This window comes from Vulpes lagopus, chromosome 4 (genome assembly GCF_018345385.1).
Source record: "Vulpes lagopus strain Blue_001 chromosome 4, ASM1834538v1, whole genome shotgun sequence".
NCBI lineage: Eukaryota > Metazoa > Chordata > Mammalia > Carnivora > Canidae > Vulpes > Vulpes lagopus.
Window position 1 is genome coordinate 123,392,240 of NC_054827.1, and position 23,274 is coordinate 123,415,513.

Genomic DNA, 23,274 nt, shown 5'->3' on the forward strand with positions numbered 1-23,274 from the left:
AGGCTGGGGTTGCTGGTCTCCAGTGATGATGGAATCTTCCTTATACAAACAGCATGGATGCCATTGTTTACAGTCATGACTGTCTACCCACTGAGCCAAACTTGGACAGTAGAAGTAAATCTTCACTCGAACCTTCTCCCATCTACCCCATCTCTCGTCACTTGCTAAGTTTTGTTGATTTTTATCTCTGTTCACTTGTCTCCACTCCCTATGGCTAAGGTGGTCCAGCTCTCCCATGGGCATGATTCTCTCCTCCTAACCATCCCTCACATACCACCTGCTTTGGCTTCAGTACCCCCTCCATATAGCATCCAAAGTGGTCTTTCTAGTCATGAACCTAATTCTATCTCTTGTGTTTGTGCTCCACTCCATGACCTCTGCCTTCTTTCTACTCCCAATGCCCAATGCCTCTTCTGATAGAGCCTGTAATCCAGGCACCCCTGACTCACCCTACCCTGGGAGAGAGGCCTTCCCCTTTGCACGTTTATGCTTTTGCTCATTCTACTACCTCTGCCAATGATCTCCATTCATCTTTAGGACCAGCTCAACTGTCCCCTCCTGCAGGAAGCTGTGCTCTGTCAATGCCATTGTCATCATCTGTGTGCTAGTCACCACATGGGATGTATAATCATCACACCTACAGTGTGCTATTGTAACAGTCTATTTATGGCTACTCTCTCCCACTGGACAGTGGGCTGCCAAAGGGCCAGACTCCCTTTCCTTTACCTTATCATCTCTGGCCAGGTGACTGACCAAGGATGATGGCTCAGTGAGCAATAGATGAATAAAGGGTGAATATTCACTTTGTAAACAGAGGCCTTTACAACCCAACTTTAAACTATACTACATGAGAATGTCAAGGTCTAAAGCACACTAGGGAGACCTGTACTATCTTGGCATTGTGTTTTTGATATTATTTTTTCTGTTGCTAGCATACAGAGCCGTGCTATCCATTTCAGGAGCCACTAGTCATGTATGGCTATTAAGGCTTTGAAATGTGGCCAGTCTGAAATAAGGCTAGTACTCTAAGTGTAAAATACACCCTACATTTTGTTTGAAGACTTAGAATAAAGGAGAGAATATAAAATACCTCGTGAATACTATTTTCTATTGAGTTCACATTCCAATGATAATATTTTGGTACATTGGGTTAAATAAAATGTATTAGTAAAATTAATTTTACCTGTTTCTTTGTATTTCTAAAAAATGGCTGCTAGAAAATTTAAAATTACATATGTGGCTTACATTATATTCCTATTGAACATCACTGGTGCTGAGCCTGCCCTGGTAGAAGCAAATATTTAAATTGTTACAGTGGCATTTTTTTTAACAGGATATAAATGTTTTTGTTCATTGTAAAGCAGTTTGAAAGCATAAAGATTAAAAATAGAAATCTTCAGTGGTGTCATCTCTGAGATAAGCAGATAACGCATTTGGGGGATGTTTTCTTTCTATATATAAAACAAAACTGAAACCATACTACATATCTTCTCGAGAACCAAGCTTTTTTCACTTATAATTATATTGTAAGTATTTTACCATATTATCAGATATTGTTAGAAAAAATGATTTTGGTAGGTGCAGAGTATCCTGGTAGGGGTTCAGGGTGCCACACATGTCCCCTCTTCTCCGAGTTTCTGACCAGTGGAATATACACATTGGGATCAATAACCAATGACAAACACAGAACTGTTTTATTAAGGGGTGCTCATGGAAGCTCCCAAGCACCCATCTTTCATCACCCAGTGAAAGATGGGTTGGAGAACATAGCTTAGAGTCTGAATCTTGAGATCTGCATGGTGTATGTGTGTATATGTGTGTGTGTGTGTATGTGTATGAAAGTGAGAGAGAGAGAGAGAGAAAGAATGGCAAATGACTTCCCCAAAACTTCCCCTTACAGAAAGAGAGGATGAAGTACCTTCCCCCATGTTCTATGATGCAGTAGAGAAGCATAATATTATTATGCTCCCAACAATTCCGGATGTGTTTAGTTCAAGCTGAGGTGTTGGCTGATCAGTGTTGTCATGTTTTGGTGATTATTGGCTACTGGTTGCCTCCAAGGATCGTAGGTAGGTGAGAGCCATGGTTCCCTGCCCCATGACCTTGCTACCTACAGGGTATGTTTCCATGAAGTTTCACTGAGTCCTGCTGCCTGTGTGAAGACTTATGAGAAGCAAGAGCACTGCAGTCATAGGTCTGATCTTGTAATCTTGGTAAAGCTCTAGCCCTCCACTCTTTTACGGTCTAAAAAGCACCTTGCAAGAAAGGCTTACTGCAGGCAGATGGAGCAATATTCCAACCAGAGGTAGGATTAGCCAGCTTTCCAGTTGTCTAGTAGTGCGATATAGTATTATAATGAAACCAAGCCAGAGTATCTCACTGAAGTAGACTGTTGGGCTCCTCACATTTTTATTCTCCATTAATACTATAGTGGAGATACCTGTGTAGTATTTTGAGCCAATCTGCATGTTTTAACACTATTTATTTCAACAGTGAGAAATTATTTCTCAAATATTCCTTAATGTTAAATGAATGACCTCTGTATTTTAGATTAAGAATTTGATATTTGAAGTGATTGTCATGGAGTTTCTGGAGTTGGGACTTCTAATTAGGATCTTTCAAATGTTAATTAACACTCCTGGGGTGTATATTTTTGATAAGGGTTCTTCAAATGTTAACTAACCTACCCTGTGGGATAGATTGAAACTAATTTAGACACACACACACACACACACACACACCCATTACACTTCCTATACTGATGTACTTTAAAGTAAATTACAGACTTTATAACATGAAAAGTCTGAAAAATTTGGAGGATTGTACAGTCCTGAACTCACTTTTCAAAGCCTTTAAAATTGAAAAATTGGTCTAGAAACATCACAAAAACAGGTTTATTAATGAGTTCCTTGGTTCAAACTGGATTTGTTGTCAAAATAAAATAAGTTGAGCTGGAATAGGTTGATACATGAACTATTTTTTCTAGTTTTTCTTTCCCTAGCTCATTTTAGGCTTTGTTTTGTTTTTAGTGTCAGATATTTGTGGGACAGGGGGTTAAGCTATTCAAAAATTACATTAAAAACACAAAATAAAACCCAAACATCCCAAGAACAAAAGGTGAATTAATAGCTGTAGGAATGTGAAAAATAAAGTCTGTAGTTTCTCTTCCCAGATGAATTCACTTTGCTGTTTATAGCTGCTATTGTTCAGACTCTGTGTATCTTTTTGAGGACATGCAAGGAGAGTGCGCTGCTGTTTGTTTCTGCTAACACAGCTCAATCCGGGATTCCTGGGGTTAGAGTGGGCATATTCTTTTATGAACTGAGTAATTAGTCCATCTGGTTATACTCTCAGAAAGGTGCTGGGACTGGAGAATTAACCTCAATACTTATTTCACATGGCTGTTATGGGAGTTAAGAGATAGAGTTTATGAAAGTGCTTTGTAAACTGTAAAGAGGTATTTATTTGATGTTTATCTACCATTATTATGATGGCAATAGCTTCATAAACCCTTTCTCTATATAATCTGGTGGCTTGTATGCATTTTATTAACAACTGATATGTATCTGCAGATCATATATTGCAGTCAATCAATAAATGAGGTTTATATTTCAACCAATCAATTAATATGTATTGAATACTTGTTAGCAGCCATGGACTCAGTGCAAGTACCAGCTATGGCTTTTTGCCCCTGAGACCCATTAATATGGTCAGAGAAACAAGGCACATGCTCACACATTTAAAGAACAAGCATATGCATAAAATAGCATATGCTATTTGCTATTTGGTTTTAAAAATGAGAGAAAGTAAATTCTGGAGGCCAGATTAGTGGGTGACATATTACAAGGGTTCATTTTCACTTTAAATATTTTTAGGAAAGTTGGAAGATGCTTTGTTCTATTTTGCCTTCCTGTTTCTTAGGAGTTGGAAGTGGACATCTGGGATATATTTGGGGCTAGTTCCATTTTCAATTTCTTGAATTTTCTCTCAAACTTTTCTGTGGGCATGAGAGCCACGGGGTATGTGTTGTGTCCTTGATTTGTATCTGCTCTCTGGCTTCCTCCAACAACAACCTCAACTCATCTGATTCTCTGTTCAAACAGCGATTCCTCAGAACAGAACGTCCTGCCTAACTCTGTTACAATCAGGTTCAAACCATTTCCACTCTTGTTTGGTGATTGATGAGTTTTTTGGAGATTGAGTGACAGCTTTCATCCCAGTTGAAATCCCTATTTATGTCCAGAAAAAGGTGTTATGTAAGTTGCAGAAAGGTTAGAAAATGTTCTGAATGGATGCTCACAGGGCATCATTAGATGATCATAAATGATCTGGGAAGGGGGATGGGTGTGAATGTGAGTGTGTGTGTGTGTGTGTGTATATGTGTGTTGCAGTGAGATGTTGGAAAAGCAGAAATGAATTTGAGGTTCCATCTCTTCTTTGGATTCTCATTGTACCCTCTTTCAGTTTTATTAAATCTGTTGTACATGTGATGTGTTCCCAGGACCTTAGACTCCGAGATATTCACTGATAAAACTCAAGAAAGATAAACCGTTATGGCTACTAGTGATTTTAAAGATTTTATTATTCTTTTGGTAAGCAACAACGATGCACATGAGAAGTAAGCAACATGCTGCCTACAGCCCATCAGTAGGAGTCTCCTTTTTTGGCAGGGACACTGAAGTCTCAAAAATCCCTTCACAATTCTCTTTTGAGCTCTCTCTCTCCTAATCCATATCACTTGCCAGGGATGGAGGGAATATTACTGGGAAGTGGAAGTCAGCTGGCACTGCCCAGTGTGCACACATCTGCCTTTCGAAGTCTCCTGCATCTCTCTTTCTGAGAATTCTTGGCCAATTCTAACATTCACTGGCAATGCACAAGCCCTGGAGAAGTTGGTTTTTTCCAAACATCTTGGCATCAAAATGCATCCTGGATTTTGTTCCATGCCTTTGCCATCACAGGTTTGAAGAATAATGATTTCAGGAGGCTGCCCACATGCTTGTAGCATGGCATTATCAGAGTTGACAGTCTTCTCATTTGTAGGATTATTTATTATCTGTCTAGCCCTTGAGAGTAAGACCTTATCTCTTGTATCTTACTAGAACAGGCCCTGGCACATAGTGGACGCTCAATAAATATCAGTTGAATAAATTCCAAATTTACATAGATCCTGCCTTTCAACTAGGAGGAAGGAAATAAAGCACTCTAAGATGAGCAGGGAATATGGGTTTCACTGCCCTATTTAATAGGAAGGAATTGAAAAGGATCACTAGCACCTTGACAAATGTGACTCTGAGGGACCTCTTGATGAGTTAATCATTGGCTAGGTCATGAATGTGGATCTTGGATGTATAAGCAGAAAGGAGGGCAGAGGTTTCTCTTGCCTTTGGAGACTTGCCTAGCAAGAAGTTGCTACAGCCAAGGTCAAAGAAGTTGTTGCCTATCTTCTCCTCTAGGATTTGGATGAATTCCTGTCTCACATTTAGGTCTTTCATCCACTTTGAGTTTATTTTTGTGTATGATATATACAATGGAATATCACTCAGCCATCAAAAAGAGTGAAATCTTGCCATTTGCAATGACATAAATGGAACTAAAAGGTATTATGCTAAGTGAAATAAGTTAGAGAAAGACAAATACAATATGATTTCATGCATATGTGGAACTTAAGAAACAAAACATGAATACAGGGGAAGAAATGGAAAAATGAAATAAGATGAAAATAGAGAGGAAGACAAACCATAAGAAACACTCAACTCTAGGAAACAAACTGAACATTGCTGGAAGTGAGGTCGGTGGGGGATGGGGTAATTGAGTGATGGGCATTAAGGATTAAGGAGACTACTGTCTCCATGGTGCTCAGAGCTGATAGCAAAAGGAATTCTTGGGCCAAAGAGTAGGAATCTTTCCCAGACCTTGAAGCATGTTGTCACTTGATGTAGTGAGCACTGGGTGTTATATGCAACTGATGAATCACTAAATTCTACTCCTGTAACTAATAAAAAAAAAATATGTTAACTAAATTGAATTTCAATAAAGAATTAAAAATAAAAGGAAGGCAGAAGTGAGGCAGGTGGAAGAGAAGGCACCAAGATGGAGGAACACGGTGGGGACAGAGTGGAAGTCAGGAGGGTGTGACCTGAGAAAATCCATCAGCTTTTTTGGGCTACAGAGTCAATATCTTTAAAAAAATATGCATATATATATATATATATATAATTTTCAGATTATACATTAATATGGCCTCACTGTAAAACTAAAGCAAAATATAAGTAGTAAAGAAATCAACATTAATCTCATCACTTAGTCATAACATCCTGATGGGTGAAGATTTCTTCTTCTTTTGTCCTTATACACTCACATTTCTCTTTTTTTGGTTTAAAGTATTTGATCATACAACGTGCACTTCTTTTGCACTCTGCTTTTTTTCACTTAATGCTATTTCAAATGCTTTTTACATTTAGTGTCATTAAAAATGCTTTGAAAACATCATTTTTTAATGGTTACATAATTTTCCATCTTCTGGTTACATCATAAATCCTATTGTATAATTTGCTTCCTTTTTTTTTTTTTGGTAATTGAACATAAGTTAGTGATGATCATCTTTGTGTATATATTCCTTCCTGCACAGTTTCATTATTTCATTCAGGTGGATTGCTAGAAGAGGAATTCCTGGGCCAAAGAGTAGGAATCTTTCCCAGGCCTTGCAGCATGTTGCCACATTGCTTTTGTGGAGGGCTGGAATAATTTACACTGAGTGTTTTAAAACTGAGATCCTGACTGGAACAGAGCAGGATTTGCTAACTCTAGAGAGAACCCCGTCTGTAAGATTTGGGTCCGAATTTCATGTTCTGTAAATCATACTGATTTTAGGCTTCTCCCACTCTCTGTGTTACTTTACCTTCTATTCCTTCGCAGTAATTTTAGGAACAGCACTGGGGAAATTCCAGATCATCTCCATGGTGCTCAGAGCTGATAGCAAAGGGAATTCTGTCCATGGCTGGGACAGAGCTGCCAAGAGGAGGGCAGTGTCCTGCCAGGGGTTCAGCTGCCTGATGACAGGAGGAGACTAAGTGAGGCACCTCAAGGGAAAGGTGTCACGTGGTGGGGAAGAACAGAAATTTGACCTGAAGCAAAACCTTGGAGATCCTAGTTTTTTGTTTTAAGGAGAATGGGATTTCCTGGTGTTCCTTACAACAGCACCCATGTTCTCTTTGATTGACTTTCTCATAGATATTTTTGTTAGTTTTCTCTAGAGAGGGTTCATTTTGTTCAAAAGCAGGCTCTTCTATGGACTCTCTAATATCAGCATTTTCTGATTCTATAGGCAGATTTTATCATCCCATTTGGTGGACGGAGGCACACATAGATTAAAGTGATGGAGAAAGTTGCTTTTGCAATTTCGTAGCTGAAGGATCTTGGGCAAGTTAATTAATTTCCCTGAGCTTTGGTTTTCTCATTTCTGAAATGAGAATGATAATGCCCCCTCTACAGTGCTCATGTAGGTGGGAACCAAACTCACCGCCCAGGCTTTGGGAATAAGCATCTAACCCACATCTGCCAAACGCTGACATCTCCCCTCTCCCCCATGCTGGCCTCACACTTGCTGTGTGATTCAATTTAATACACCCTGGTCAGTCTAGGAATAGAAGAAGAAAAAAGAAGTGTGTGCCTGAGGAAACTTCAGATCTGTTAACAATGCAGCCTCATTACGGTGATTCTTCTGTAATAACAATGTTTCTTTTATGGCTTGGGGAAAAATTCTCTTTTTCCATTAAGGAGCTAAAATCTGGTTGCATAGACTCTCTTAAAGCCATCACTTTTAACTGCTTCCTCCCTTGACCCTAACATGCTGTGTGACTTTTGGAATCTCTCTTTACCTCTCTGGATCTGTGCTTTCTGTAAAATGAGATGGTTAGGCCAGGTAACACTAATGGTCCTTCCAGCTCTGCAGTTTTTAAATTCTACAAGGATTTGGGAATAAAAAACCTTGGAGTATGTTTCTTTTCCACAGGGGGAAAAATACCAAAACCCAACAAAATCCAAAAAACTGTTATTATAAGTTGGCCACTTGGGGTCGCCAGCGATCTAAGGGACTGGCTGGTTAAGGCCTAAAGTGTGTGGAGCTTCAGCTAACAGATTCTGAGGGTGGTTTACGAAATTTTCTTTTTGTCTTTTGCTTTAGCTCCAAAATTCACCTGAAGACTTGATTGCATCATTAATATTGAGTGGACCACAGGCATGTGCCAGAGACAGTATTCCCCAGTTGGGTCACAGCATCCCGATGCCCACCCCAAAAGAAAAGACAAAGAAAAGGAAGAAATAGTAATTTTGGAGCTCTACTGGCTCCCTTTTTGGACGATAATCCAAGCTGCTACATATTGAGGCTTTGCAATTCCTTGACTTGAAAAGTTAGTCCTACAAAGTGAAACTGCGTGGCATAAAATATGTCTTAGATGATGGAATAAACCTTTGTCTCGAAAATTCTGGAGTTATCCGAGGCAGAAGCAGGAAAACATTCTCACTGAGGAACAGACGATTGTCTCTTTTGGCAATTCTCCTGGTGGGCTTTGCTGATGTTTGAGGTGGAGGAGGAGCAGGCTTGGAGGTCCCTGTAGAAATCCAGAGGGGACCACTGAAAAAGAAACAAATATAATAAAACAAAAATCTAAAAAGCTCAGTGTCTGCCCACACCCGGGATTGGGTCCTGGCAGCAGGCTCAGCACAAGCCAGACCCCTCCGTGGAAAGTTGGCTGAACCTTGCCCTCTGGGCGCAAGGAAAAGCGTCTCTCCTGCCAGGAATGCTGTATAAACATCCTTTTCCTACAGGATCCCGTGGCTTGGGGGTCCAGGGGAGCGCCGGGAAAGTATCCTAATGGAGACAGATTTCGAACTCCTGCTGTCTTTTTTTCAGATCATAAATTACTGTTAATTCTGTTTATACTTTCCCCCTTTCCTCTCTTAATAGTTTTAGAAAAGTAATTGACGACAAAGTGGAGCCCGCAAAGGGTGTAAGGGAGCCCGGCTCCCCTGGCTGAGAAGCAGCCAAGTGTTTCCTCATCCTGCACTTCCCTGCAACAAAAGTTAAATATTTATGTACCACAGGTGCCCTTCCTTGCCTCCTGCATACAAGTCTTGTGGCTTCGCTGCTCTGGAGCTGGGCTAGAGCTTCAAGTGCTACTTAACAGGAAAGGGAAAGGTTTGTTTGTTTGCTTGCTTGCTTGCTTGCCTCCCCTCCTCCAAATCCGGGAGCACGCAGAAGGGCTGTGTGGGCTTTGGGGGTTGGAGAGGAAGCTGCTCAGAATTAGACCCCCCCCCAGTCTGTCCACTTCTCTGCCCCCCCCCCCCCCCCCCCCCCGGGACTTGGTGGTTTCTCCTTGCTCCAGCATCATCTTGTTTCCTAGCACTAAGCCCCCAGTGGCATTTGCTGAAGCCAGTTCCAGGGTGAGGAATATGCCCAAGCTTGAAATTGGTCGGGGCTGGGTTTAAATCCTAGGTCATCCCATTTATTGAGCTGTTGACTTAATCTCTTTGGAGTCTCAGTGTCCTCATCTGTAAAATGGGGAGAATGATAGCATTTCCCAAGAAGGTGACAGGGAAAGTTAAATAATGTATAAAAAGTGATTGAAGCCTGATGAGACTTCAGTCAAGGGCAGCTCTTTTTTCCCTCCTGACTGGGCTATCCAAGATGGTAGCCATCGGCCACATGTGGCTCCTGAGCATGTGAAATATGATTACTTACATATGGTAAGTACTGTAAGTCTAAAATACACATCAGATTTAAAAGACTTTTTTTTTTTAAAGCTTTTATTTATTTATTCATAGACACAGAGAGAGGGAGGCAGAGACACAGGCAGAGGGAGAAGCAGGCCCGACGTGGGACTCGATCCCAGGTCTCCAGGATCACACCCCAGGCTGCAGGCAGTGCCAAACCGCTGTGCCACCAGGACTGCCCAAAAAGACTTCTAAGAAAAGAGAATTTAAAATAGTTTGTGAGTAATTCCTTATACTGATTACATGTAGAAATAATAATTTAATAAATGTTAAGTAAATACTCTTTAAAGTTAATTTCACCTGTTTCTTCTTACTTTTAAAAGATGTGGTTGGGGGCACCTGGGTGGCTCAGTCCAATAAGTGTAAGACTCTAGGTTTCAGCTCCCGTCATGATCTCTGGGTGCTGAGATCAAGTCCCACGTTGGGCTCTGCACTCAGTGGGGAGTCTGCCTGAAGTTCTTTCCCTCTGCTGCCACCTCACTCTCTCTCAAATAAATAAATAAATAAATAAATAAATAAATAAATAAATAAAATTTTTAAAAAAGATGTGGCTGTTAGAAAATTAAAAATTATACATGTGGCTTGTATTTGTGGCACCTGCTTTATTTCCATCAGACTGCCTGACCTAGTTTCTAATTCCTCCATCTCTCTATTCATACTTTTTCCTTTGTTCAATGCCTGACTCAAGCTTTATTGTCCTCACGAGGCCTTTTGGTACATCTCTTCCTTCTTTAAATCTCCTAGAGCTTTTGTCATGTGACCTATGTTTGTAAGCTGAATTTGAGCAAGAATAGCATGTGAAGTGTTTCTTAGCCCAGTGCCTGGAATATTATAAACACACAGATATATGATTGACATTTTTTTCTTGTTATCACTGGTTATATGTTATCTTGGCTCCTTCTTAATTTTTTGCTTTTGTGCTTAGTCTTGTTGAATATAATGTCTTAAAGGACAGAAACCACTTCCTCTGTTTCTCCTGGGTCTGTCCTTAACCCATATTCTAGGCCCAGTGAATTCTCCCTCATGATCACTCAGGGACAGAGGCAGAGCCTGTTGATCACTGACTTGGCATCCTAGAGTCATTCTTTCATTCTTCCTGGAATGCTTTCTTGACATCTTCTTCTTCATTGAGCTAACTCTTACATCCTGGAAAATGTTAATAGTGGTCAACACATGTGCTTATCCTGTTCTAAATAGTTTACATATACTAACTGATTTCATTCTCACAATGATACTGTAAGGTATTGCCATCACCCTCATTTTACAGATGAGGAAACTGAGGCACAGAGAGATTAAGTGACTCATCCAAGTCACACAGCTTGGATGTGTGGTACGGGTGGATTAAAAAATAGGCAATTTGGTCTCAGGAATCTCAGTGCTCCGAATCACCAGGCTCAATGCCATCTTCACCAGAAGCCCTTACAGATCCAGAGTACTTTCCCCCCATCTTCAGTGTACTTAATCTCCATTATATCATGGCCCCATGTAAATATTTTTGTCACTGCCCTAGTAACCGTGACTGGATCCTGGTTTACTTGTTAGCTCCCTTCATTGACCTGAAATCTCCCTGAGGGCCCCTCTGTCTGATGCCTTAGTGAGCCCTCAGTGGATGCCCCATGGAAAAAGGAACATGGCTTCAGGTTGCAGGTGATAGATTCTCCAAGGATCCAACGAAGTAGGTCAAACAGAAGATTTTCCTCTTTTATGTCATCATTCTGTTAATTTTTCATACTGTTTATAATTATCTATAACCATCTTGTTTGTTTTTATTTACTTGATGAAAAAAAAGCTTTCCTCCTCCAAGAATGAAGGTGAGGAACTTACCTGTTTTGTTGACTGTTCTACCCCCATGGTCTGCCATTGAATGTATATTCACTAAATACTTGTTGGGTAAATAAATGCATGAATGAATTTTTGGAGTGTCTACTAAGTGTGCCAGGCTCTGTATAAACATCGTGGTTCTTACTTTCACAGGGTTTACAGGTTTATGGTGTGATGGTGGTGGTAGGGAAGACAGGGCAAGGACAATGACAATATAGGGGTAGAGAAAGGACAGGATATTTGGAGAAGAAAAGGAAAATAAAGACTTAGTGTGTGTGGAATGGGGGGAGTCCAAAAAGGGTTTCTACAGGAAGTAACAATTGAGAAGAGACCCAAAGCACAAATAAGAGATAGCTAAGCTGAAGGAGGAAGGAAGAGATGAGAGATGGAGGAGATGAAGGGTTTTCCAGGTAGAGGGAAGGAGATGTGGGACAGGTGTGATGATTTGGTTATTCACAAGTCCACTGGGTACAGAGTGGAAGGAAGAGCTGTGAGAAATGAACCAGGATCCTCATTTTCCAGGCCCTGCCAACGCTGTATCTTCTCTTCACAGATTGCCTTCTCTGCCCTAGCCATTGCTGTCATCCTTTTCTTTCTTTTTTTTTTAAAGATTTTTATTTATTTATTCATGAGAGACACAGAGAGAGAGGCAGCAACATAGATAGAGGGAGAAGCAGGATCCTACAGGGAGCCTGATATGGGACTCGATCCCTGGGCCCAGGATCGTTCCCTGAGCCAAAGGCAGACTCTCAACTGCTGAGCTACCCAGCATGCCCAGAATGGAGCCCAACGTGGGGCTTGAACTCACAACTCTGAGAGTTCCACCTGACCTGAGCTGAGATCAAGAGTTGGACACTTAACTGACTGAGCCATTAGGCACCTCCTGTCTTTCTACTTTTTCAGGACCTGTCATCTTTAAGCATCATGGTAACTGGCTAATTTCTCTCAATTCTCAGTCTAGATCTAAAACTTGTCTATTATCAGTCCCTTACGCCCATTTTACCTTGATTTTAATAATTTTAGTCCTCTTCTTTGCTTATTCGTGCACAGATGCTTGATCTGCCAATGAATTTCTCTTTTTCTCTCTCTATCATTTAAGAATTTCCCACCATCCAAGCTGGCCAAAAGTACCCCATATGATGAATACTTAGAGAGCAGAAGGATGTAATATTTACACTTGGATCTGTTCTGAGAGGCCAAGGATATTTGGTTGTAGATTTTAAATTTTGTGTTTCCTTTGTTGTTGAGACTGCCTATTTTGTTTTTGGACAGCTTGAACTATTTAGAAATTTCTTCTTAGGGAGTTTTGATGTGTCTACCCATGGAGTGCATTCCTTGGTTCTGGTTCTACAGTTACGTTCCATTGAGGGAGAATAGCAGAGTAGCTGAGAACACCTGAACTTGGCTCTGCCACTTACACTGCTGGCTCTGGGATACTGTGCAAGTCCCCTAGCTGTCGGTGTCTCTGTTTCTTCTCTGTAAAATGGGGCTGACAGTGTGAGAACTTCCTAAATATTAATTGTTATTATTTTTAATCCTTGTGGCTAGAGTTAGCAAAAGGAGAGTGGGCGTCCAGTGGCCCCAACAAAGTATAGTTTGAACTCACACTTTATAAAAATGCCACTTCCGATTCATGTCTCAGAAAAGATAGTTTTTTTTTTTTTTTAGATAGTTTTTTTTTTTTTTTAGAAAAGATAGTTTTAAGTCATATGCAGACTCTTCCAACTTACTTCTCTAAAGAGATTTGATAAAAGCATTCTGACAGTAAAACTTTAATTTATATGGCATAGTTTCTTTAAGAAACTACAACTTTCCTTATGCTGTTAAAATATCACAATAATGGTGATAGTTGTAAGAAATAAGTGGTGGTAGTGGCTATCTTTTTGCAGAAAGGGGGATACCAACGTGGAAAGCGTTATGCCCTGGGCATACCGAGATGTAGCCCAGGCTTCTGGATAATGGCCCTGACCGGCAACATGCCCTTCACCTGTGAGCCATCACTGACACCCAACAGTGAGACCAACAGCACATCCACTGGTATTAAAGTGTTCTTCTTTGGGAAACACAAAGTGGAGAGACAGAGAAAGTGGGATCATTGCCACCAAGAGAATTGTGGGGGAATGCAATATCCAAGTCACACAACTCTCCTCACTCCCCCAAGTACCATAATGAGGATCTCTTTGGAAAGACAGCAGTCAAGCTGGGGGCACTCAGGGAGATTCTCCTGGAGGGAAGTTTAGGGAGACTTAGGAGCCTAAGACATAAGGTCACACAGCTCCCCTCAATATATGAACTGCATGCAGCATGAATCTTTTGTTGAGATCTGAACCCAGTGCTTCTGTACTCTAGCCATTTTGGACTGCAAAGAATAAAACAGGGAGTTAATGAATGAGAAAGAGAATGGAATTTGCAGCTCCTTTCCAGCAGAACAGAGATCTCAAAGCGCCAAACTGAAATAAATGAGTTAATTACATTTCCTTTAAACTATATTTACATTTGCTGCATGCAGAATTTAAGCAATGTAGCCTCCTAAGACCCCTTTGTTTTAAAGGGAATCTGAATTCAAGAGGACAACTGATTGTGGGGCTTTAACCATTGGAAGTTAGGCTGGGTGAACAAACCTGGGTGCTGCCATTCTATTTGTTACAGAATTACATTCTGATTCCTGTTTCTACTTGGCTGTTGGGCAAAACAAATGCATAATTAAGAACTTCACCTTTGACAGTTTAGCTGTCCTTAATTTTTTTCTTTTAACACAAGTAGGAAATTTCCATTTTCATATAGTAGTATCAAGATACCCTGCTCCATTGAATCAACCAGTAGGTTTTGAAAATAAGCATAACAGACCATATAAAAAATAAGAAAATCCACTTTTAGGGTTTTAGATTCATGCCGTTTAATTGTTCGTCTATTTCCATGATAAGGTGAGACTGGTCCTGTGTCACCGGAGGGACTGTATCCTGCTGTTTTTTTCCCATCCTCATTTACAATGATTATGTTATCAGGCTAGCCAGGCAAAAGGGTGGAGCAACTATAATTTCAAAGCAGGATTAGGTTGAAATAACGAGGTCACCAAGTTGTGGTTACCAAGGCAACGTCACATCTAAGAATATGGGATGCTTCTAGGAGATGAGGCAAAGCCTGGAGCCTTTTTTCCCCCTCTGCACAGAAATCGCTCACTTCCTAGATAAAAATTGCTTATTAATTGCTTTTGAACACATTTATTCTTTATTTTTAGGAACCAATTTTTAAAAAATAAGCTTGATTTAAAGTTTTTGTTTTTATTATTTTTTTAACCAATAATAAATCTCAGAATAGTCCATTGGACCATTGTTTTCCTCTCCTTTTTGGAATCCGTATTTACTTTCTTCTTTCTGTTTTTTTCCTTTCTTTCCCCCCTCCCCACGGCCCTCCCTCCTTTTCCCTTTTAATATTGCAGGGAAAAGACATGGAACAAAATGAGAAAATTGAAAGTTAGGTGCTCTGGTCAGATTTTGAGATTACAAAATTGTGATAGGTGATGAAAGCTGTAACCTACACCCAGAATACTCATCCCCGCTCCCCCCTCCGCCCCCAGTGCCCGCCTGCCCATCGGAAGAATACTGAGCTCAAGCCAGAATAACCTTGGTCTTCATTGTCTCTTAAAATTTCAATCCACCTTTAAAATTGTGGGCTATGGCGGCAAAGCCAGGAAGAGGGAGAAGATCCAGCCGTCAGTATTTCTGATCAATATCAGCTATCAGTCTGAACAATTCCCACCAATTAACCTCTTTTTCCTCTGAATTCATTTCTGTCCTCTGAGTTTTCAGATAATGGCTTCAAGTTTCTTCATTTTATAAAAAGCAGGCTTATTTTAATATGGTCTCGTGTTTGTGAAGCACGAATTTTACTTAGGTCTTTTCCTAAAAGAACATTTCTGACCTAGTGCTGAATCACTGGACACGGCGCTGCGTGATTGGAACCGTCAGATTCCTTTGCGTTACAACATGAGTGCTCTTCAGGACATGTTAGCTGTTCACCTTTTGCCCTGGCTTTGCATAAGGAATATGAAGTGTGCTTGCAAACAGAACCGTGTTGGTGGGCCAACAGTTTCTTCCTCCTAGAAATCCATGTCAAAGGATTCTCATTGCCTTCATTTTGTCTTCAGGTTTGAGCCTGGGGTGATGAAAAGCTTTTGGGTTCCAGAGTCTGCAGAATCTGGATCTGAAGCTCTGCTGTGTGACCATGGACAGGTAAAGTCCCCTCTCTGACTTCCTTCACAGGGCTCTGTGAAGACTGAATGAGATATGGAAACAGCTCTTAGCTCAATGTCTGACATGCAGTAGGACCCCCAAATAAACCTCATGTTTCAAAAATAATAAAGATGTATATGACATTAATCTCTGTCTTCCCAGTCTTGCTCACTCCCTATTCTTTCCCCAAACATCTTCAGGATAGTTCTAAAATGTAAATCAGATTTTTATCATTTTCTTGCTGCTCTAGGTTGAATAGGATCCTCCCCAAATTCATGTCCACATGGAATCTGTGAATGTGACCTTATTTGGAAATAGAGTCTTTGCAGATGTGATCAAGTTAAGATAAAGTCATTCTGAATCAGGATGGACTCTAAATCCACCATGACCAATGTCCTTATAAGAAGAGGGACATGGGCATTTGAACACAGGGATGCAGACACAAAGAGACACAAAGAGGAGAATGCCATGTGATAACAGAAGCAGAGATTGGAGTGACCTGTCTACCAGCCAAGAAACACCAAGGATGCTCGCAACCACTGGACGTTAGGAAGAGGCCCAGATGGAACCTCCCTTGGAGCATTCAGAGGGAGCATGGCCCTGCAGACGCCTGGATTTCAGACTTCTGGTCTCCAGAACTACGAGAGAATACATTTCTGTTTTCTTAAGCCACTCAATTTGTGGTAATTGGTTAGGGCGGTCCTGGGAAACTAATGCAGTCATTTAAAATCTTGCTGTGCTTTTCCTTGTCATCAGAGTAAGGCTCAGGTCCCCAAGACCTGCTCCCTGATGGTCTCTGCAGCTGCACCCCTCCTGGCCCTTTCCTTTGACATTTCATCTGCTCTAGACGTCTTTCAATCTCTCCAAGCAGAGCTTTTGCTCATCCCCAAGCTGTGTCTTCCTAACGACCATCTGCCTATCTCTTCTTAGAACAGCCTTTCTCTCCCTGGTCACCTGTTTAACTTCTGCATATTTTAAAGGTATCAGCTTAAATGTGCCTTCCTTAGGGGTCTTCCCTGATCCCTAGATTGGTATAAGCCCCTCTAAGTGTTCCCCCAGAGCTCATCCACATTTCTCCAGTTATTTTGATTAAACATTGGTCTTTTCTGCTAGACCATGAATTCAGTGAGGTCAGGATCTGTCTTTGCCCTTGCTTACTGCTGGTTTCCTACCAATACCCTGGGATGGCCTGGCAGGGCACAGGCTTAGTTAGAAGGATGGAATGATTCAGTGAGTGAATGACTGAGTAAATGATTGTTTGGCATGTGATTGAAACTCTTAGTAATCTCTGGTGTGAGGTCGAAATCCTGCTGAGAGAGTTAGAGATAAATTGGCAGCTAATTGGCAATTTGAATTGATTACCATTAGTCAAAATTCATAGGATTTTGATTGTTTTCATGAAATATAGCCCCGGAAGTTCCTCCTCCCCTCCATTTTATTGTCTACATTTCACTAAAAACTAATATATGTTCATGGTAAAAAAATGAAACATTTCAGTGAAAAAGTTTTTTCCATCTCAAAACCACATCCCACCTGCCTTCCCCAGAAGCAGCAATTATTATGAGTTCCTTATTATTATGAATAGTCCAATAGAAGTATTCTAAACATACAAAACACACAGTATATATAATGTTCTGCAGTTTGCCTTATTCACTTAAAATATATCTTAGAATTAATTGTGTATTGGCACATATAGTTATATCTCATTCTTTTTTTATTGGCTGCAATTTATTTAACTATCCCCCTAACACTGAAGATTTATGTGGCTTCCTGTCTTTTGGTATTATAAACAATAACACAATAAACCTTCTTATACACAAAATCTTTGTGAGGACATAACTGTAGGATATTATAAAGATGGCATTGTTATGCCCTTGAAAATATTATATGGTCAGACTCTAACCCAACCACAAATGTATTAGGCCAAGTGATCAATTGCAATAAAAGAATAATTTTGATTAAAAAAAAACCATTCTAGTATTAATAAAGTATAACTAGAAGGCTATTTAGTGAGTTATTTCAGGTTACTTTTTTGTTTGTTTGTTTTAGAGTTGCCGATTTCTTTTTCTAACTTGGGTCAACAGAGTAAAAAAAAAAATGGGTCCTTGACAAATTCTGAAATTATTGTTCTAATCTTTTTTTCTTTTCTTTCTTTCTTTTTTTTTTTTTTTTGCTTTTGTTAACCATATGGTTAATTTTGATATTGGCTAGATTTTTAATAACATATAGTAAAAAGGATGATCAAAGTAGGTTAAAAAAAGAAATAAATATAGGCTTAAAACAATTATGCATTTAAAAAAACTAAACATAAGCAAAATCTTACTTGAATTTTAGAAAGTTAGTTTTGAAAGAATTTAGTTAATCATTAGTGAATTTATTATGCTAGTTAGGAGTAGGTATGTTAAGATCCTTTAAAAAACAAGATTATAACAGAATTGGAAATTTCACACAATCAAGATTCTTGTAAAATACACAACATGATTTTGAAGGCTTGAGATATTTATAAGTCAGGGGATGGGGACTTATGATCTAAAAAATCAAGACATATTGCAGCCTTCTTAGAAATACAGAGGGGGAAGTCCATATAAAAATAGCTAGTTTTAAGCACCAGAGTGCTAGGAATTTAATTCCACAGTCATTTATTAAGGACCCATGGTGTATGTAGTTTCAAAGAATATAAGAGAGATGATTTTTTTTTTAAGAGAGATGATTTTTAATTGGAAGGAACTGGAATCTGTAATCCAAGACAGTCATTTCTAAGGATGTTGCTGCTTTATTCTTTAGAATTTTCTATTGAAAAAGTGGGAGTATAGATTGCTAGAAATAATTTCACCTTAAATATGTGTTTAACCTTTTATCCAGTAATTTCAGTTTTGGAAATTTATTCTAAAAGAGAAAATCGTGTGTGTGTGTGTGTGTGTGTGTGTGTGTGTGTGTGTAGAGATTGAGAGACAGAGAGACAGAGAAAGCTAAAGGTTTGTTTTCAGGCATTTTTGTTTTGTTTTGTTTTGTTTTTCAACCCAGATGTGAATAGGCTTTTCTTTGACCTTGTCCCTTGGAAACCAGGGTTAAAATGGGAGATATTCTGACTGTCTGCCGCCTCCTTCCTGCTTCTTTTCACATAACTTCTTTTATTACATGTCAATCCAGACATGAAATCCAAGTCTTTTGTTAGTTCTGGGGGAAAGTTCTCAAAAAAACATTATCTAAAAGCCAAGATTCCTGGGGACAGGTAGACTGCAAACTATGTTCTGTTCTCTAGGGTTTGTTTGGACACCTGTGATCAAGGTCTCTCTCATGGTCTGTCCCTGGTCAGTGCTTACCATTAAATCATTGCTCCTCCATTCACTCACATTGTTCTCTGTAGAGCAATGACAAAATTCATTTCCCTATTTCATAAGAGCAGTTAATTTCCTTTCTTTGAAGTTTTGGGGACTAGTTGCCATATATACTTCCTAGAATTTCAGTGTACCCCAAAATTTAAAAAATGTATTTATTTTTATTGAAGTATAATTGCCATTCAACATTATATTCATTTTAGGCATGCAACATAATGATTTGATATTTGTAGTATAAGGCAAATTTGGACTTTGGAATTTTGCCCTAAAAATAAGGAGAAGTCCTTGAACATTTTAAGCAGCAGGGTGACATGAGACTTGGATCTGAAAAGATCATTCTGGTTGCAGTGTAGAATGGACTCTTAGAGGCCAAGAGTAAATATAATGGAACCCATTAAAGAGTTATTGAAGCTGGTCTGGCAGGAGATGATGGTGGTTTAGGCCAAAGGTGATTTTACCCCTTAGGATACATTTTGCAGTGTATGGGGACATTTTTGTGTGAAATTAACTGTGATAATTTTCTTTTAATTAATGTTAGCATGGTATGTCTTTCTGCACCCTTTTACTTTTAACCTGTGTCTTTATATTTAAAATGGATTTCTTGTAGACAACATAAAGTTGGGTTTTTTAAACCAATCTTATAATCCCTGCATTTTAATTGATATATTTAGACCATTCATGTTTAAAGTGAATATTGATATAGATGGATTGATATCTACCATGTTTGACACTATTTTCTTTTTGCTGCACTTGTTCTAGAACTAGAAGCTCCAAGAGGACATAGATTATGTTTTTCATTCTCTGAATACTTGTCAAGCTTTCTAAACATTTCAGGAATTAAGTTATAAAGACTGCAAATAAAATTCTCTAACAGATTGATATTTCCCACTCTCTACTGGGTGTCAGTATTTGACTTCTCTTTGGCATCTCAAACTCAATCTGTCCAAATCTGATTCTTCTTGATTAATGATGTCAATTTCCACCTAACTGTTCAAGATCAAAATCTTGACATCATCCCTTTCTTCTCTTCTCCTTTATTTTTCCTATTTAATTGGGCAATATGTCCCACAAAATCAGAAAGACACTTCTGATTTATTCCTGTTTCTTCATGCTGTTAATATTTAAAATCAGGCCAGCATCATCCCCTACTTGGAATATTACAAAAGTTTCAATAAATGTTTTTCCCTTTCTCTCATCCTCTGCCTAGGCCCTCAGCAATCCAGTCTCATTTTATTGTTCCCCTTATGTAAAATTTCCATTGGCTTTCCACTTCATCCCACAATAACTCTATACTTCTTAGCATGGTAAATAAGACCTCAGGAGCCTGTCCTCTTCTACTTTTCTGGTTTCATCTTTTATTTGCACTCACATACAGCTTGCTGTTCAGAGACATGGAATGCCCATTCTGCACTGCAATGTCTCAGTGCCTTCATGATGTTGTTTCTTTATGCCAGAAAGCCCTTTCCCTGCCTCTCCACTTCCTTCTAGTCATTCATAACCCAAGTCTAATGATACCTTTTCATGGAGCCTTCCATGACTTCTGTATCGGGGTTTGGATCTCTTTTTCATGTCACATAGCACTTTCCATTTATCTGATTATAGCACTCAGTATACTTAATTACTTGTTTCCAGATCTTCCTTCCCCATTAAGCTGCATGATGTCTTCTTATTCTTTTAGGAAAGCACTTATCCCAGTGCCTTTATGTAGATCTTAAATACAATTCCTTATTGGTGAGGGATTAAGACACTCTTGGTTTGATCTTAGTGGTGAGAAGAAAGAAAGATGCTCACTCTGTGGATTTCTCTAGGTCTTTTTAGTCACTGGGCATATTTCAGGTCTCTTCTCTGCTCTCAGAAGCAGAATCAGACTTGTGTCCCCCCTCAACAAGCGGAAGACTTAAGAAAGGCTTGACTGGAGTGGTCCAGCTAGCTACACCCCCCAACATGACAGGGGTTTCAGGCAGCAATCAGAAATCTTTGTGTGCAGTTTCCAGGCACTTGTAACTTTCTTTGGTATAAGAAGTAAGATGGTCACAAAGAGGAAATAATGTGTTTGGGCTCTTCCTGCCTCCCTAGTTTTTTACTTCTCTCTTAAATGAGGATTTCCTATAGTTATTTGATCATATAATTCTTAGTAAAAAGCCCATTTTACATCTAACGTATCTCAGTATTTGCCGAGCATTGACTATGCATGGCTTGGATAATTTAGACATTAGACAGTATCTCAGTTGAAACACACACACACACACACACACACACACACACACACACGCAAACACACACAGGCTAAAAGGTTGTTTCATCTGGATGTGCCTAGTTTAGAATTTCTTGGGCTGTTAAGTGAGAACAATTCATCACCTAGACTGTTGGCTGAACTTCAGCATTGGTTCATTATAATTTTCCTTTCAAATCAGTTTACACATGAATATAATATGAACAATCCAATTTGAACTTTTATCCAAATTCCATTGCCCAAATCTGTAGTGTAGTTGTGGCCCAAGGTTCTAGCCGAACTCCCCAGTCGGAGATTTAGTGGGAAATGTTGCCTTTGCCTCTCCTGTATACATTACAGTCCCTTGCTTCTCTAATAAAATTGATTTTTCCTCAGCATGAATCTCTTCCTTGTAGTTACGCAGAATCTTGTTGATGAAACATGGAGTTATAAGGAAAAACACTATACATTCCATGTGGAAAAAAGTGCACTTAGTATGATTATTTTTAACCATGTGGAGTTTCATTAAGTATACAACTATTTTTTTAATCAAATTTTAAGATAGAAAAGGTGCTGCACTTTGTGATTGAGTCTCCAAAAGCACACTGTCTGCTCTGGTAGTTATCTGTCCTAAAGGTAGCCAGTCCTCTGTCCTCTTTCCCCTTCTGCCATCGCCTGCTCTCCCTTGTCCAGCTTTTCAAGCATTTGTGTCCCAGCTCAGACCCAGAAGCAGGGTTGGATCAAGTAGAAGAAATAAACGTAGAGACAAATATGTTCAGCAAAGTGTCAGAAAGAAATACAGTATCAATAGCTTTTTAAAATATACCGGTAATATGCTATATAAATATATATTCTTTACAGTTGTGTCTGTAGCAGAAAAACAAAGTCTTATTTAGTAAGAAGATATTTTATTAGTTTGTCTACACTGAATTTAAAAAAAAAACCAGCAGTGTATCTGATGAAATGTAAAAATTTTACATTAATGGCTAGTCACTGGATACTTTAATTCCAAAGATAAGTGTAGACCCTTTCTTTATGAACTTTTGTGACATGACATTGTTATGTTATTGCAAAATAGATTAAAAACAGCACCTAATTTCTGTTCAGCCACAATTAGAGGTGAGGTTCCAGTCTGGTTCATTAATCTTTCAGATAAGAAATAAACTTGTTTTTCCTAAACTGTTAGGAGATTGATACTCTCACTTCTGTGGTGTTTTGTTTATTTGGCATGTAAACTGTCTGGGCTTGTGGGCACTGTACTTGATTTGTCACCTCAGGATAAGATAATTTGGGATCTTTCACATTTCCAAATTATGTCATGCCTAAGCAGTTGAACCAGCTGACAAATGAGATGTGCCTACAGTGTGGCTCCAGAGGGGGCACGCTGTAAGGGGGCTGATGGGTGTGAGCGGCATGTTGGTTTATTAACAGACACATTTGATTCCAGAGGTTAATGTTTTTGTGCACAAGACAGATTACACAGCACATGATCTGCATCCCAAAAGGAGACACGGAGCTGCGGAGGGGTAGGTTGGGCCACCATCAGCTTGGTCTCTGAGCTATTGTAGCTGCAAGATTCCTTCATGAGAAGTGGCATGGTCATGATTCTTGGAAGGCCATGCTCCTCATTTTCTGCAGTTGGACTCTTTCTAACAGTTATGGCTTTTTTCATTCCTCTGTCACTTGGGCAAGTCTAACATTTTTGTTGTTTTTGGGAACCCTGGAGGCCCGTGAAACCTGTTGCATGGTCACTAATCCAACATTAAGTCATGTCATGTGTCAGTCTATGAGCAATTATATGTCAGATAATAATAGTAAAAATAACTGACATTCATTGAGTGATTGTCTTATGCCAGACACTGTTCCAAAGCTTCTCATGAATTAACTTATTTCATCC

General features: G+C 39.4%; 1 long non-coding RNA gene across 1 annotated transcript; it reads left to right on the forward strand.

The window, feature by feature from the left end:
* The first annotated feature begins 8,894 nt into the window (after nt 1-8,894).
* Nucleotides 8,895-22,556, forward strand: LOC121489619. Its single transcript, XR_005987372.1, has 3 exons — nt 8,895-9,199; nt 15,743-15,827; nt 16,078-22,556. It is a non-coding gene; the product is annotated as an uncharacterized LOC121489619 (long non-coding RNA).
* Nucleotides 22,557-23,274: the final 718 nt, after the last annotated feature.